The sequence below is a fragment of the Macadamia integrifolia genome, chromosome 8, assembly GCF_013358625.1.
Source record: "Macadamia integrifolia cultivar HAES 741 chromosome 8, SCU_Mint_v3, whole genome shotgun sequence".
Taxonomy (NCBI): Eukaryota; Viridiplantae; Streptophyta; class Magnoliopsida; order Proteales; family Proteaceae; genus Macadamia; species Macadamia integrifolia.
Genome location: NC_056564.1, coordinates 25,928,139 through 25,942,333, shown reverse-complemented (window position 1 = coordinate 25,942,333; position 14,195 = coordinate 25,928,139). Strand labels below are relative to the sequence as shown.

Here is a 14,195-nt window from a genome sequence, read left to right as displayed (position 1 = left end):
AAGCACCCATGTCGACAAGAGCTTCCACTTCGAGAGGAAAGAGATCATTATTAGCAACCGAGAACTTCTTTAGACTATTATGTCTTCCTCAACAATAAAGGTGACATTTTCCTAAAGGTGATGGCATCAAAGTACGTGGATATTTAATTTGATTGTATATTTCTTGATAATAAATGTGACATTTTTCCAAAGGTAATGTCATTAAGTTTTGTGGATAAATATTCATGTGTTAAAAAGGGACATTGACTTAAGGGTTCTTTTGCCCAATGATAATTGAATTTCTGAAATATTGATGTTCTTTTTCACAGTTAATACAAGAAAATAATAAGAACCAGTGAATCTCTGTCCCAAAGGATAGGGATATAGTTTTAGTTATAACTCTTATTTAAAATACATTGATGATATTACATGCTTAATATTGTAGTTCATAGTTTAAAATTGACATGTATTGTGATATTATTACTATCCTAACAGTTAGTGTAGTTATTCCTTTAAGTTATTTTTTCTTCCATCTTAGTTCTTACTGGTATCAACTATAAAAAATGTGTGGTGGGATTAGATTGCATTTGGGTATTCCTAACTTAGACGTGGCACTTAAGGAACCTAAACCTAGCTCTCTCACAAACCCAAGTTATCAAAGGAGAACAAGAAGAAATTGAAACATTAGAGTAGTTAGGATTTCTTTAAGTTCATACATTTATATTGAATCATTTGATATGCTTGGCTAGTGAGAGCTTTGTTTCTTGTTGATTATTTGTTTATATTTCAAACTTTAGATCCTTTGTTTTGAGGCACAGGTTAAAGGTACCTGTTACACTTTATAGGTAGTTTTTGCCATATTTTATAGGCGGAAAGCCACAGTTAGATATCAACTCCAGATCAAAAGCAATTCACCACAACAAAGGCTAATATCACAATAAGGATCTCTATGGAATGACAACAGTGTTATTTGAGGATATGTTACTATTCCACGTTAATATCCTGCATAAATCCGTGTTGAGAAATTTGCTTACATTTGTAACGAGAGAAAAGTTTTATCTCGTCTATTGAGGCATATCTTCTGTTATTGTTCAATGAGTAATTTTTTCAATTAAATCAAAGTAAGAATGGTTAATCTAATGAGATTCTATGACCACACCAATTTAAAAGACATCCTTATAATTAATGTAGCCCAAATGGGAGATTGTCGGAATTATGAGCTTAATTAATTATACAAATTGATTAAATAGGTGAGAGTCAAATTACATAACTGATATGGTCCACTCTCCAGTTTAAGATGTGCAGGCCCAACCCATTGTAGTTTAGGGTTTTGGGTCAAGATAGTATTATATATACTAGGTTTTGGGTCCCTATAGCCATCATTGACTCTCCTCCACTTTGCCACATATGTGAGACTACTCAAGGAGATCTGAGTGGCTGTAGAAGATCCATAACCAAGAGAATTTCGTCTTTAGCAAATTATGTGCAAGGTACACATCTTGTTTCTCCATGATTTTGATTCAATCGTATCATTGTTTACTATTTGGGATATAAATAGGGTTCGATGCATACCCTAGATAATCTAACAACCAACCATAATGATCTCATAATGATTCTCCCTTATATGACGAACACCTAAAGTGCTTTCAACATTATTCCCATAACCCTTTGAAACCCAGAGATGAAAAAAATTCTCTTTTCATCACGGGTGAGAAAATTTGGCATGTGTAGGTAAGTTTCACTGTTAAGGAATTATCTTACATATGAGACTTTTTCTTTTATTTTCGGTTGAAACCTTATGCATGAGTTGCTAATATATAAAATACAGCGGCTTAAAACCTGCCCAGCCTTAGCATACTTACAAACAACCATGAAAACCAACAAAAATAAACTGATGAAACTACTAAACAAAGTAATGATAATTTGGCCAAAGATTAAGTTTTCCTTCAATCGTGAAGAAGGAAGAATTTTTATTCACTAGTGATGAATGTCATGATTGAAATCTGGTGTTATCATTACACTCCATCTTGTATTTACAAAATCTAAAATTTCCCTCCCTAATGCAATCTGACATTGGTGGTTTTGAGTAATTTCTTCATTGTGGGTGAACGAAAACTCAAACCTTATAATGAACAAAGTTTGTCCATGCATTACGGATGTTAGTGGCATTAACCTATAACCATATCACAATTTCTTCTCTCATAGCAATTAGCAAACATGTATGGGGTTAATGTGCTTCAAGTCGGAAAGAAATGTAGGTTGTGCCTCAAAAGTGAGCATGGGGTGATAAAAATACTATGACCCGATTAGTGTTAAAGCCCATGCAGGAAACTTTTAGTTGTGCCATGTGTTATAATTGATTCTGAATATTGGGATGATGAAGGGTTTTTTTCCTTTCTTCTTTTTTTTTTTTTTTTTGGTGATAAATATCGTTTAGATTGATCACTTGTTAAATTAATGCAATTGCATATTTTTTGTTGCATTGCAAAGAATTTCAAATCTTTCACCATGTAGCGAACCACTTGTCAAAAATGAAAATGGTTCCTATTTATATGAGGACCTCAGATGAAGGGCTTCTTAACTGCCCTTAGGCATCGAACCCAGAAAATCAGTGGTGGTGGGGGGTTCCATCCATAAAAGTGTGGACACAATCACTTCTTTAATATGAGCAAGTATAGAAGATTGTTGTCAGGCTGCGAAGTCCCTGTACAAGCATTGTGACCAATGCGAGCACATGCAGGGAATAGGGATAGGGATACCATGTGATGGGATTTTTCATTTCAGGTGGGGATGCTTGTTCCTATGTCTGGGACAGCCTGGCTATCTCTTTCGCTATGAAGATATTCTTTTATTGAAATTCTCTTTAAAAGGTGAGGGATCCATTTTGGATACAAGGTTGTGAGTTTGAAGGCATTTTAGACATTGTATAAATGGGGTGCAGGAATCAGGCCACAAAAATCCTTAATTATGATTTCTTTTTTGTGAGAAAACTCTTAGCTGCACTGCCAACTTAAACTTGGTCGTTCAAAAATTTAATAAAGCTAGGGAGAGAACCTTGCCAGTCTCGTGTTGCATGCCTGCAACTTGTAATTTTTTGACCTAATTTCATAGAATAGGAAAGAAATTCCCATTTAATTTCCACTGAGCAATAGCCTCCCAGATCTTTCAGAAAAACAAAGGTTTTGTAGAAAATGTTCAATGAGTGAGAGAGACAGCGAGAGAGAGAGATAGAGAGAGGAATACCTTGAAGAAGTCACAGAACGCTACCTTCAACAGTGGGAGAGTGAGGAGGTTGGTCGGTGGTCGATGTTATGGCTTCGTTCTTCGGCTGGAGGGTTCAAAGGTAATGGAGCTACCTCTAGTTTCGGTAGGTAAGAAATAAAAGCTCCCGATTTTTATCGATCAAATATGAATACCCCATTTATACTACCGTCAAAAAATGTATGCCATATATGAGTTTAGGTGCTGAGATAAACTCAGCCCTGAAGGTCATCCTTTATAATTTTGTGATTTTTTAGAACTATAACCCTACCATACGGACGTCATTCTATACAAACCAACACTTCAAAAAATAATAAATTGTGAATCTAAAGAAATACTTTCCCAAGATTTACACAACCAAACACCTCCTAAATATCTTAATTTAGAAAAGAAAACAAAATGAACGGCAGGGATCACCAAGTCACTAGTGCCAGAGATCGAACTAGGAAGAGCTGGTAGCAACAGACGCAAGGGAGGTTGAGGTCTCTTAAAAGGTAAATACCACCATGGCGCCTACCTGTCGCAAAATCGTCTTCCTCCGCGGGGTCCTGAGAAAAAAAGACATAATGAGAAAAGGTAATAAACAAATTGGGTTTGAGCAATGAATTTGGTAACCGATAACCGATTATACTTAAAATAGGGAACAAGCAGAACAGCAGAAATCGAAATGTGAGGAAATAAACAAACTCGACCAATATGGGTTACGGGGGTAGTGAAACTATTAGGTAGGCGAATGGAGGAAGGAGAATGATAAATAACTGAAGAAGAAAATAAAGTAGGCATGGAGACCATGTGGTCTGCAGTGCCGATGTCAACAGTCCAAACAAAGGAACAAGAAGGAGAAAATAAAGTTGTACCTGCGATATTGGCAAGGGGTGGGTACTACTGGTGGGAAAAAGAGATGAAAGCTGCTGAATCTGTTGAGCAGAGATGGTGGTGGAAACCGCAGATGCAAGAGGTTCGTTGGTTTTAGTGAGATTGGTAGCATGAAGGCGGATAGAAACATGGATGTGGCGTGGCCTAGACTATCTCATTGTGCACTATCCAGTTGGATGGGTTGCTATGTTGCTTAAAGCACCAAGAGTCAGAATTCCTGTCTATATTGCAATGGTTGCAATGATAATGGGGACGAGAAGATCCTTTAGAGCAGCTGCCGGTGAAAGAGCATTGGGCAGCCAAGGCAGCCAGGTCGAGAAAAATGGGCCAAGCGCCTTAAAGAGAGAGCTAGTTGTCACGTCTTGTTCCCATAGAACTGGATTAGTGACTGGGTTCCCTCTGGGTAACCCAAAACCACCAGGATCATCTGATACAGTAACCACAGCACAGCAAGCCACACATGATTAATGGAGTATAATGATATAAATACAGTGGAAGTCTTGTCATCAATGATAACCTGTAATTCCTATATACTCTTGATACCCAAATTGTTATACATAAAATATTTACACATTGGCTCGTAGGCATGATAATTACACAAGAAATAACAATTTAAATATCGAGAGCCCAAAAGGGAAATATACCAAAAGAATAAAAAAGTACGACAAACTGAATCTATCACTATTGCCTAGCAACACAACTCTCACACGGTCAACCTTTACAGTGTTTAAATTCTTCGGGGACCCACCAATCCCCCACTGGGGTTTCATCAGTCGGACCCGGCACAGGCTCCTCTACTGAATAGCCTATAAAATCATCTAAAAAGGTGTGTATACGAGGGGTGAGCTCACTAGCTCAGTAAATGGAAAGAAATAAGCACACAAGCAAATGCATTTCAAATAAAGACTATATGCGTGTAATACATTTTAATCCTAGTCCACCTAAACAAATCTAACTAGGTCATAGGTAACGTCCTACTCACAACCACAGTGCGCATATGCCCCGGATCCGAGACGCGTTCTCCATCCTGCGATATGCCCATAGAGTTGTCGAAGAAGGCCCACTGTGAGCACTCAGAAAAGTAAATCGTTGCCAAACCACAGTAGAAATTAAAAGCAATACGATTGGCCCTCTAAATATATCACCAAGGTTTTCAACTGTCCTAATGATCAGCCAGACGTACTTCTAACCACCACGTCGATCCGTGACCGATGCTTCCCCCCAGTGATAACCCAACACATAAACCCATGTTGGGAAGAATCGTAGCACGAGGGTTTATGAAATCCTAACCACATGCTCTTACATGAGATAGTACAACTGTATAGTTCTTTCGTGTCTTATTCCACAGTGAACTAATGCATTTGTTTCCAAGCCGACTACCCACATATGTTCGAAAAATCGGCATCATATACATCACATGATAAATCCATTCTCAAGGTGCAACATATAACAATGCATATAGAATTTAAACTATAACATGTTCAGTTCTAAATGCATCATTCATTCATCAACCATATGCATTAGAATGACAATCGAAATGCCAATATAGTTTATAAATGAAAAGGATGCCAAAAACATTCCACAAATTAAGAATCAAAGTCCTCTCCCCGCTTACCTATTCTTGTAGAAGAATCAGCACTCGCGATACAGGTAAAATCCGGAGTGAGAAGATGAGTTTCTCAAAACCTAGCACAGATAAAGGGTTTAGAAATGCATCCAATTCTGGATAATAATCGAAATAGGATATAGACATGACACGTATAATAGCATGAAGAAGGTTGTCGATGAATTTGGATTCAATCGGAGCTCATTTGGGCTACTGGTAGGTCATACAGGTGGGTCAGGGGAACCCACCAATGAAATCTGCAAGACTGACAGGTCATACAAGCAGGTCAAGAACCCGTCGGTCTTACCCGTCGATAGAACCAAAAGTGCAGGAATGACTGGTAGGTCACACTGGTGGATCAGGCACCCGCCAATAGAACCCGAGGGCTTAGGTGTGACTGGTAGGTCTTCACCGGTGGGTGCCTGACCCACCGGTCTTACCCGTCGGTTTTTTCGAATTTTGTTGTGTTTCTTTCTTCTTCCATTCCAACACTTGGAACTCCAATGGGGTGATTCCCACTTCATCTCCCACACCATCTAACCTTTATCTACTAGATTTCATCATGGATCTAAGACAAATACAAGATTTGGGGGAAAAATCATACCTTTGCTTGTAAAAACCTCAAATCTTGAAACCCTTTTCCCAAAACTCAAGTGCCACTTCAATAACCTCCAATCTTTGTTCCTCTCCACAAATGCCTCAAAGAAAATCAAACACAATGGCTTTGTTACCCTTTAGACCAAACATATACAAAGAGGTTTTCATCAAACCTCAAGATTCATGGTGTTACCTACCTCAAAATGAAGATCTCAAGTCACCGGTCGTTATTTCGACGACAAACAAGCAAGATGCTGCTCTGGAAACCAAGGGAGAATTTCCTTCCTCTTCCTTCTTCCTCTTTTCTCCCTCTTCTTTACTCCTCTCACCCACTTTGCTAAAAACCATAAATGAGGGAGAGAGAGAGAGAGAGAGTTATAGCACCCTAGTGTTATAAATATCTTGTAAGGTCTGTTTGGTTTTGCCCATCTATGGACCAACACACATTAAATCGCATTTTCGAGCGATGTAGCCGACATCTTGGGCATGTAAGACCTAATTGCTACGAGAAGGTTGAAATGCACATGCTCATCCAAGTCGAGCATGCTGGGGTCCACAATACTTCAATAGGTGGGTCACACTGGTGGGTCTCGCACCTACCAGTGACATCCACCAGTTGGCCAAACAAGCCAGTTTTGCTGTATTCTGGAGGAAAGCGGGGTCTTAACATGTACTTCACTCTCGCCCTGCGTTGTAGACCAAGTACCTATCATTCAATACGATAGCGTACATTTTCTATTCATACATGGCCTTGTGATATGCGCAAGGGCACAGCTTAGCGTGCAAACCATCTCGGGTACCGGCTCAATCTCATTTGACCACCCCCGCATTTGACGTCACCCTTGTCATCATGTACCACAAGTCACCGGCATCAACCCATTCAGGTTCAGACCCTGCAAGACCAAACCGAACCAACCGATCATTAAACCAAGGTTTAAAGAGCAGGGCTCTACACTAGCATTCCTCCTGTAGTAGTAAAGAATAGGTTTTGGGCATAGAGGGCAGCGGATCCATGAGAAGTGTTTGATTACGGATAGCAGAGAACGAATCATTTAGACCTTAAAGGAAGTCGATGAGATCATTGGTTTCAACAATGCCATTGAGGCTTGTCATGGCGCCACAAGTGCTAGTGGGATTCTGATATGAAGATAGCTCATCACAGTAGGCCTTAAAGGTTTTATAGTAAGTAGAGATCGAATCAGTCCCTTGATTGTGGGTGGAGATGGAACGTCGTATCTCGAAGATATGGAGAGCATTCTGTTGAGAGAAACGTTTGCTAAGGTCGACCCAGGCATCATGAGCATTGATCGTCCATAAAATATTATTTGCTATGTAGGGGATGGTAGAGTGAATCTACCATGATGTAACCATGGAGTTGCAGCGAGTCCAAGCAATCAAATCAGTGGAGGTCACAACAGGTTTCTCGAGGGTGCCGTTGATGAAGCCACCTTGTATTTAGATTAGAGAGGCATGGTAAGGGCGTGACTCCACGTGGGAAGTTGGGTGTCAAGTGGGGTGCCAGAGTGATCAGAATTGTGCAAATACTAGGGAGGACTTGGATCAGAGATAGGGACGGTGGTTGTGGAAGAAGCTATGAAACCGTGAGGAGATGGGGAAGAATAGGGATCGTGTTAGGTTGATACCATGTAAAGAATGTGATTGTGTACAATCCAATGATCTTTTCATCAAGAATGCGTGTGATTAATATACATAAATTAAAATGGAGCAATTATCTTCATAATTGAAGGAAAGAATTATATTGCAATTCCTAAAATAGCTCAATAGTTTTGGACAATTAGTCAACAATAATCTTATCTAATGAGGACAGCTGATGTTCTAATATAGACAGCTAACAACATATATGATGCGGCCTCCCTTACATGTTTTAAAATTGTGAGACTCAATTGCCAAAGTAAACATTATTGTCTTACGGCTGTCTATATGTGGCAATGGATTAGCATATTAACCTTTTATCTTCGTTTACATTAATATAAAATGGCATACGATTGTTGTAGGAGTCTGGTGGTAGGGTCATGCATGTCACTCTAATATCAATTTATACATTTTTCTTGCTTTCATACCAAATTTTAATTCTTAATGGACGATCTAATAAACCTCATCAATTCATGTGTAGACGTCTTAAGTAATCTACTTACTATAAATAACATTGAGTATACATTGAATGTTGTGAGAGAAATGACTTTTATGTCAATGGTCTGTAGGTTGATAAGATTGCATATTGTTGTTGAAAGACTTGTTAATCTATTACCTCTCGACCATAAGTAACTCAAATGAATCTGATTTAGGGGATTACCTAAAGACTATAACTTCTACAAGGACTGACTAGGTAGGCTAAGCTTAGATGGTGTAAGGCTTAAGATTAGATTGAGGGTGGGGAGTGGTAACAACATACATGATAAACATAAAGACTGAAATAGAATAACAAAGTAGCAATAGTCAATAAAAGAAACTACAGCTGAATGCAACAACTCAACAAGACATCAATGGGAATATGGAGATGAGAACATACACAACAAAATATCAAATTGAGTGCATAACTAAACAGTAAAATACCAAATTGAGTGCATGCCTAGACAGCAAAATATCAAACTGAGTGTATGTCTTTCAATATTCCGTAGTTATAAGATGCCATACTAGTCCTTAATAAGCCACAATAACAAGACAAAAATACCCAACATAGAGAAAATTGATGAGTAAAGATGCAATTAATTTATGTTGAAGCCAAGAGAAAAAAGGGCTGATGACAGAAATTGTTACGGGGTGGGGGATCATGTTGATTTAATAAGAGAACAGAAATATAATAGGCATAAAGAGAGAGGATAGTGAAAAAAAGATGAGGGAAATGAGAGGGGATGGGATCTTAACTTAGTTCCGAGAGAGAAAGAGAGGAAGAAGAAGAAATATCCATGTTGGGTGGAGGAAAAGGTTCCACAATAGGGTCCAAGGGCACCTTTATATATATATATATATATATAATATTACTTTCATTAACAATGCTTTTGGCCATAGGCCTTAAAAATATTAAAAACCAACAGAAAAAAAAAAATCATAATCATATCCAACAAAGTAGGAAGGAGATAATAGTCCTATTCTGATTTATGTTTTAGTACTTTAACCCATTCATTTAGGATTCTGAGTTTAATCAACAACTTTCGGCTCAATACAACAACAGCGAGCAATAAATATCATACTATAGGTTGGGCAATCACGTGACACTTTATTTATGGTCAAAGTGTGGATGTAGAACTACAAAAATACCATAATGCCTAGAGATATGCTGAAATGTGCCTATATGATGGTGTTTCCTTACATGGATTGGAGTATTTTAAACCTAAAGACCCAATGTCAAAATATATAATATCATGTCATGAGTGTCTATATTTCTGCCAATGTATTAACATATTAATCTTTCGTCGTCACTTACTTGATGTAAAACAACATACAATTGATGTGAGAGTCTAATGGTAAGACCATACGTGTCATTCGATACCATCTGATATAAGCTTCTCGTTTTAATACCGATTTCACATTCTTAATAGACCTTGTATACTCAAATCATTCTATATGAATATGTCTTAATTGATCTACTTAGCTGAAAAGATCATTGTGTATACATTGAATGTATCAAGAGGAAAGTCTTGTCTTAATAGTTTGTATATAGATAAGATTGCATATGATCGTTGGGAGACTTGTTATCAACTCCAAGTAACTCAAATGAATCATTTTACCTATTTCATTTGACAACTTAGTGATTCCAAATTGTAGTAGATCAAATACCCTAAGTGAATAAAAATCGTCACAAAGAAAATCTCCAATACTATCGAAGAAATTCTTTGAAAGGATTGTCTTTGTATAGTGTAATAATAAAAGAAAGTTCGTAGATATGGTATTAAAAAGTTACGATTTAGGGAGAGATTTACAAAGATTGCCATCAACACATAGTCAATGTACTCAAACTGGGGATTCAAAGTTGATAATTTGGCGAACATCCATAAAAAAAATTTCCATGGCTTCCGATATGGAGAGATTTTATAGCGTATCATGCATGCAACATTTTCTAATCCCAATATTGGATCTCCTTGACAATTAAATCATACTACGTTCGATCAACTTCTCCAAATAGTTTTCTACTACTTCTTCCATTGTTTCATAACAAATTTTATTGCACAAGTCCTTCTGCAATCTATAGATCAATTCATTTCCTTGCAACTAATTGTAGTCTCCAGAAAAACAGCAAAGCATTGGAAACATGAGTTTAAGTAGTAGAGCATATCATTAATTGAAGCTTAATGATAATATTTGTGATATTTGATTATAGCCTTTCATATGTTTCGAGTACTTTAATCCACTTAATTGAGATTCTGAGTTTAATCAACAATAATTTACTCAATACAACAACAACGAGCAATAAACCTCCACATTTAGCCACAATTTCTCTTTCCACTTTCTGCAATTTAGGATACAAAATAGTTAGGACATTCGGAAAGCTTTCTTGCAAAACAACCTCTAACATTCTTTTTCCCGTAAAAATTATAAATTTGTCTGATATGTTAAAATTTGCGTTATATCTTAGTTTTATATTTATCTTATGACCTATCATAAACGTCAAAGAACCCCGATTTGGGAAATGGTTATATGAGTCTAAGGACATATACTATGCCTCCTCACATTGTATTTTTTTTTTTAAGTAAAAAAATAATAATGGAAAAATGAGTGTGAAAGGATATAGATTAGAGTACCCTTTTTCTTCAGCAGATTACGATTTTGTTTGGACAAAGGGTGGGAATCTCCCTGCTTCATGATAGGGTTCACAAACCCCTCTTGGGTTCTAGAATCTCTCAAAAAGATCCTCATACCACCACATTGAGATCGTCTGTAATGTTACAGGGCGTATAGCACACATCCAATGATCAGGAATGCTCTGACCTACGTGTCTGAGTGTTTTTAGTTGTTGGACATACACCATAGGGCGTTTAGCGCTACAAAGGAACCGGGCCACCTCTGAGTTTCCACTCACCACTCGGTCCATTTTATTTTGAGTCATGGGATTCACGGGGTGTATGGAAAGTCGGGCCTTTTTCATTTATTTATTTTTTGGTAACGTCCTTCTTATTTTGAGTAATAGAAGTTATGAAATTCCAGAATGACCGAAATAGTCCAAAAATTAGAACCGTTACCAAAAATTCAGAGATTAAAACGCTCACAAATACCATGACCCAGTCAGTTATGGAAGTTATGGAGTCCTTGAAAACCTGGATTCCCAAGTCCCATATCTTTCAGATTTGGGAACAAGTATACTTTCTAATTTGGAGCAACGTCTCTCTCTATATGAGGCACTAGCCAAGGATAGCTTTACCAAGCTATTACGGGTGAACTAACCCATTTCTTTAGATCTTCAGCCTTCCAGCTTTGTGGGTTCTCCAAGCTTTCTTTCTTCCTTCTCTTGTTTCTTTTTTCCCAATTTTCAGTGGAAGGAGACTGAGACCAGTTTTGTGGGTTCTCCAAGCTTTCTTTCTTCCTTCTCTTGATTCTTTTTCTTATTTTCAGTGGAAGTAAAGGAGACTGAGAAGTACAGCGGATGTTGAGCTTGTTGGTATATTTCTGTCTCTTTTCTGTAACAAGTTCTTATTTTGATTTGCCTATCTTAGTTCAATTTGCTGTATTTGTGTGTGTTTATTTCTTTGTTTTCCCTTCCTGTTCTTCTTTAATTGAATATTTTTTGTATTACTTTTGAATTTATTTTAGAGTGGGATTTGAACTGTCCAAGAAGAGATTCAATGTGTCGTGGAAAATTAGGGTTAGGGAAAAAAGGTCCGAGACCTGAAAAAGGTTTACCGTTCCTCAGCAATAGATATCATTTTAAAGGATTTGTTTTGAAGGGTTAGTGTATAATCTTGCAGGTTAAATGCTGGGGTCAAGATTGGGACAATGGGGGTTTAAAAAGATAGATTTATCCCTTTCCTTATACTTATCGGATTCGCAAGGTGAGGAGACAAACTGACTGAGCAGCTTGTGTGGACACAACTGCAACGGCCCAAACCATCATGTTTGATTGCACATCTCCTCCCTGGTTCATAACTGCGGGTCCAAAAATTTCAATACATAAACATGAATCACAATAACTAGAAATTTCTAAATAATTAAACCATTAAAGTTTAAGTGGTACTCTGGCGGCCAAACAAATAAAAGTTCCCTTAAAGTTCTTACATTAATTATGAATGTTCTAATACATATTCTCCAAATAACACCCAAAGTAATCCTCACGGAGTGGGTCTGTCCTTAAAATAAGTTTAGTGAGCTTGCTAGCCCAATAAGAGAATTCTGAGACATAATCATGATAGGTACATAGTGGGCAAGCCTGTGGCGCAATGGTTAAGTTGCACTATTGCAACATGTTAGTCACAGGTTGGAAACTTGGAAACAACCTCTCTTGCGAATCGGGGGGTAGGGCTGTGGACATTTGCCTCTCCCAGGCCCTGCAGTTCAGGAGCCTCGCGCATTGGTGGCTCTTTTTGTTTTAATCATGCTAGGTACAATTTTCCAAAATAATGAGCATTGTTCATGTGGTCACATAGCCATTCGCAATACTAGAACCTCAAATATGGTAATTCACTTTTCCTTTTAAGAATGCAAACGGTCACACCACAATAACTGTCGAGAGATTGCCCATCCACACCCCCCCTTTGGCTCTATTTGGTTGCAAGGGAGAAAAAGGAAAGAAAACCTATAAAATGAAATTTTGCAATCACTCCAAAATCGGTTATTAATTTTTTAGGGTAAATTACATTTGGGGTACCTAGCTGTTAGAGAATCTGCACCTCAAAGTACCCGATGTTTGCAAATTTAATGTTTGGGATACCTCATGTTTCATAAATATGATGTTTGAGGTATTGGACGTTTCACAAATGTTATGTTTGGGATTCCTTTTTTTCCTGTCTTATGATATTTCCAAATTTACCCATATGTTTGGCCTCTTCTCCTATTGATTTGCACCCACCAGAAGCCATGGTTTTAACATCGGAAATCGGTGAATCCGCCGATTTGGATTGTAATTGGTCATGACCGATCTTGACAATTCTTGCTGATTCTACTCCTTTTCCATCCGATTTGGATCGGAATCGGCAGTGAGTGTTTTGATTCCTGAAGCCATTTTTTTGAACTGTGCCTACAACAATTGCCACTAACTCCTCTCATTCCTTCTTCCCAACCTCTGGCCGTTTTACTTCTTCTTCATCGATTTGCAATAAATTAGTTAAAAGGTTGAAGATGAACTATCGTCATCTGTTGTGAAGATTTAAAAGGAACTAATAGTAATGATAATCTAGAGAGATCTCTTGTATAGATGCAAAACCTTGAGTGCTATCAAAACAAGAAAGACGACGACTCCGAAGAGAGAGATGGCGATAAAGGCAACAGTGTAGCGACAATACTTCCTGAAGATGTCACACACCTTCTCCCACCTCACATGGGCGTTCCCCTTTGTATCTCATGGTACCTATCGTCGTTGCGGCATCATTGGTGGAGAAGTGAAGTGCCACCACAATGAGATCAAAGACAACAATGGCCATGGCTATCCCATTTGCCCCCGCCACCTTCATCATTGACAACAATAGAGAGAATGTTGCATGCACATGCTTCACTTTTACTACTACAAAATAGCAAAGGGAAGGAATGGGGGAGGGGGTGTTGTAGGATCGCGGGGGTGGGGGAGGGAGCAGAGGGTTGGGTTGTGATGTCGGGGAGGGATGTCGGGGAGGGAGTATAGGGTTGGGTAGGGAGGAGCAAAGGTGGGGCAGGGATGTCGGGTAGGGAGTAGAGGGTTGGGTAGGGATAAGGAGAGTGGGGTGGGGTGGGG

General features: G+C 38.2%; 1 protein-coding gene across 1 annotated transcript in view; it reads left to right on the top strand.

Annotated features, from left to right (window-relative positions):
- Positions 1–11,549: 11,549 nt before the first annotated feature.
- Positions 11,550–14,195, top strand: part of LOC122086029 (histone-lysine N-methyltransferase, H3 lysine-9 specific SUVH6-like) — an 18,623-nt gene continuing 15,977 nt past the window's right edge. Inside the window, 1 exon segment of the mRNA XM_042654705.1 lies at positions 11,550–11,933. The gene's annotated coding sequence lies outside the window, so the exon portion shown is untranslated.